Raw genomic sequence first — 3,554 nt, 5'->3', positions numbered from 1 at the left:
TTGGTTCCAAAATCACTGCAGATGGTGATTGCAGCCATGAAATTAAAAGACGCTTACTCCTTGGAAGGAAAGTTATGACCAACCTAGATAGCATATTCAAAAACAGAGACATTACTTTGCCAACAAAAGTCCGTCTAGTCAAGGCTATGGTTTTTCCTGTGGTCACGTATGGATGTGAGAGTTGGACTGTGAAGAAGGCTGAGTGCCAAAGAATTGATGCTTTTGAAGTGTGGTGTTGGAGAAGACTCTTGAGAGTCCCTTGGACTGCAAGGAGATCCAACCAGTCCATTCTGAAGGAGATCAGCCCTAGGATTTCTTTGGAAGGAATGATGCTAAAGCTGAAACTCCAGTACTTTGGCCACCTCATGCGAAGAGTTGACTCATTGGAAAAGACTCTGATGCTGGGAGGGATTAGGGCAGGAGGAGAAGGGGATGATAGTGGATAGATGGCTGGATGGCATCACTGACTCGATGGATGTGAGTTTGAGTGAACTCTGGGAGTTGGTGATGGACAGGGAGGCCTGGCGTGTTGTGATTCATGGGGTTGCAAAGAGTTGGACATGACTGAGCAACTGAACTGTACTGATACTTGAAACTAACATGACATTATATGTCAATTATATATCAATTAAAAATAAATGAAAGATAACATCTAATTTTTTTCTTTTTTACATTTTGCATACTCTATAAATAAAAAATCTAAAAGAACTCAAGTGACTGAAATAAGGAAATTACAAAAGCATAAAATTTGAATTATAGATCACAGAACTCTAGTCATAATCTAAGACTGTCCTCAAGTCTTCTGGACTCAACATTCTGCCCAGATCAGATACTCTTCCTGTTGCATCTTCAGTTTGGTTCTTTGGCAGAAGCTTTGTACTCAGAGGAAGCTAACGCTTGTTCTCTGAATGTCTATGTAAAAGTTATGTGATCCTGGACAAACCTCCTCCTTTTACCACTTTAGGTTTGTCCTTAATCAAGAAGAATTACCATCAAGGTCCACCTGCTGTAAGTCTTTTCAGGAACAAGCCGGACAAGTGCTTGCCCTGGCTTCCTAAACAGAGGCTGGTATGAGATCAGTGAACTGAGAAGGCAAGGTTCACAAAGGTGCCACCCCCCTACAGATGTGGGTGCTTTAGCGATTTCCCAGCTCTTGGACAATTTCTCCTTATGCTCTATTTTTCTTTTCTCCCCTTAATTGGAGTTGTAGTTTAGTCAAAAATATGATTTGTCTTTCCTTGTTCTTCTGGATCAGACTGTTTTGATCAGACTGATTCCCAGAATGATTAAGAATACAGATGTTTGAGTGGAAAGTTAGTTTGGGGAGAGCTGACTGGCCAGGTGAGCCTGACCAGAGAAGATTCCTTATAGACAGGCCACAGAGGAGCTCAAACTATTAGAGAAATTTTGTTCAGTGTGTAATCTGAATAAAAAAACTCATTAATGAATGGCATTGAATTTGGACAGCCAAATGGATATGTTATGATCGGAACTCCACAGCCTAGCATACCTTCAGGACTTTCTGCCTTAATTCATGTTTCTCCTCCTAGAATTCCATCTGTCCATATTTATTGAACAGGTACTATGTGCTGAGAACACATAGGAAGACAAGAACATAAAGCCTATAATCTAGTAAGAGTGTAGATCCTTCCAGGGAAGCTAATTTAACAATATTTTTCATCTTCCAAATGTACATAACTTTTGACCAGCTATTCTACCGATTAGTCACATGTATACATACAGGCTATAGACTAACTAGGAAAAGTGACAAATATACAAATAAATGCAAAGTACATAACCCTGAATTGAGATAAGTACTGTAAAGGGAAAACAGGTGTGTCTTTCAAAGTTCTGTAGGAGAAAAAAAAACAGAAACACACACACACACATATATAGGGGAGAGGGAGGTATTTATCACAAAGAGTTGGCTTATGTGATTGTGGGGCTGGCTCGGCAGATCTGAGATCTGTAGTGCAGGCCATCAGGAAGGGCAGGCTGGAAAATCTTGGGTAAGAGCCGATGCTGCTCTTTACAGGCGAATTTCTTCTTCCTCAGGGAAACTTCAGTTTTGCTCTTAAGACCGTTCAGCTGACTGGACAAAGCCATGCAGCAGATTGTGAAGATAATCTTCATTTACAGCCAAGTGCAGTAGATGTTAATCATATCTGCAGAATACCATCACAGCAACACCCAGATTGGTATTTGATTGAATAACTGGGTGCTGTAGCCTAGTCACATTGATACACAAAATAAACCTGCCCAAGAGGGTTAAAAATGTGTTGCTTAAGATTCATTCAATGCAAGAAGCTGAGAAGGGCGTAAATAGTGAATGTACTGGTTTTCAGCCCAGGAAAACCAGAAGTAGGATGGGGTGCTTAGGCTCTGGCTTTGACCCTCCCCTCCAAACTCAGGCTGCTTGACCAGATGGCACAGCTGCTCTAGCCTCATCTCTATGAGGAAGAAACAGTCTCTTCCTGCCATTGTCTTTGAAAAGTGGGAAACTTTTGAGATGCTTCCAGCGAATGTCCTTTACATCTCATTGGCCTCAACTGGAGCTCCAGAATGCTCAGGGCCCATCTGGCCATACCAAGGGATAAATCTTTTTCTGCACAGCAATGGGGAACCGCGGTGTGTTGGGTTAAACAATCAGGACACACGCGCTGGGGATCGGATCCATTCCCAAACTATGAGAGTTCTACTCAATCGGGGAGGAGTGGAGTGGCTATTGAGGCCACAATGGGCAGTAAGGAGTGGGGACAGGAAGCATTTGGGCATCAAAGATGTTTCTCGAGGTGCTGGTTTCAATACTGGAGAGATGCCGGTTGTATAATGAAGCTGGATTGTGCTGGCTCACTAGAGCACACTGTGTGTGTCTTGTCCCAATTCTTTATTCAGTGTTGGGAATATTTATAACACAGAAATCAACAAAGGCTACAAATCAGTGTTGTTTTTTTTTCCCTAGGGAGGCTTGCCTGGAAAATCCCATGGACGGAGGAGCCTGTAGGCTGCAGTCCATGGGGTCACTAAGAGTCAGACACAACTGAGCGACTCCACTTTCACTTTTCACTTTCATGCATTGGAGAAGGAAATGGCAACCCACTCCAGTGTTCTTGCATGGAGAATCCCAGGGACGGGGGAGCCTGGTGGGCTGCCGTCTGTGGGGTCGTACAGGGTTGCACACGACTGAAGCGACGCAGCAGCAGCAGGGAGGCATTTGTTAAACATTTACAACACATAGGATAGTACCATGCCCCAAGACAGAGGCCTACCAGAAGAAGACCAGGCTTGGTCTCTATTTCTTTGTCGGGATCCTGCTCTTTTTTTTTTTTTCAATTAAGATGAAATTCTCAAAGCATAAAGTTACCATCCTCTTCATCATTTTTGAAGTTCACTCAAGCTCATAGGTTGTTGTCTCTTTTTTTTTTTGTTATTCTTTTAGCCGTCCCATGCAGCTTGTGGGATCCTAGTCCTCCCACCAGGGATCGAACCTGGGCCCCCTACAGTGGAAGCACAGAGTCCTAACCACTGGAATGCCAGGGAATTCCTATATTTAT

This window comes from Bison bison, unplaced genomic scaffold, assembly GCF_000754665.1.
Source record: "Bison bison bison isolate TAMUID 2011002044 unplaced genomic scaffold, Bison_UMD1.0 scf7180017863994, whole genome shotgun sequence".
Taxonomy (NCBI): domain Eukaryota; kingdom Metazoa; phylum Chordata; class Mammalia; order Artiodactyla; family Bovidae; genus Bison; species Bison bison.
This window is presented reverse-complemented; position numbering follows the sequence as displayed.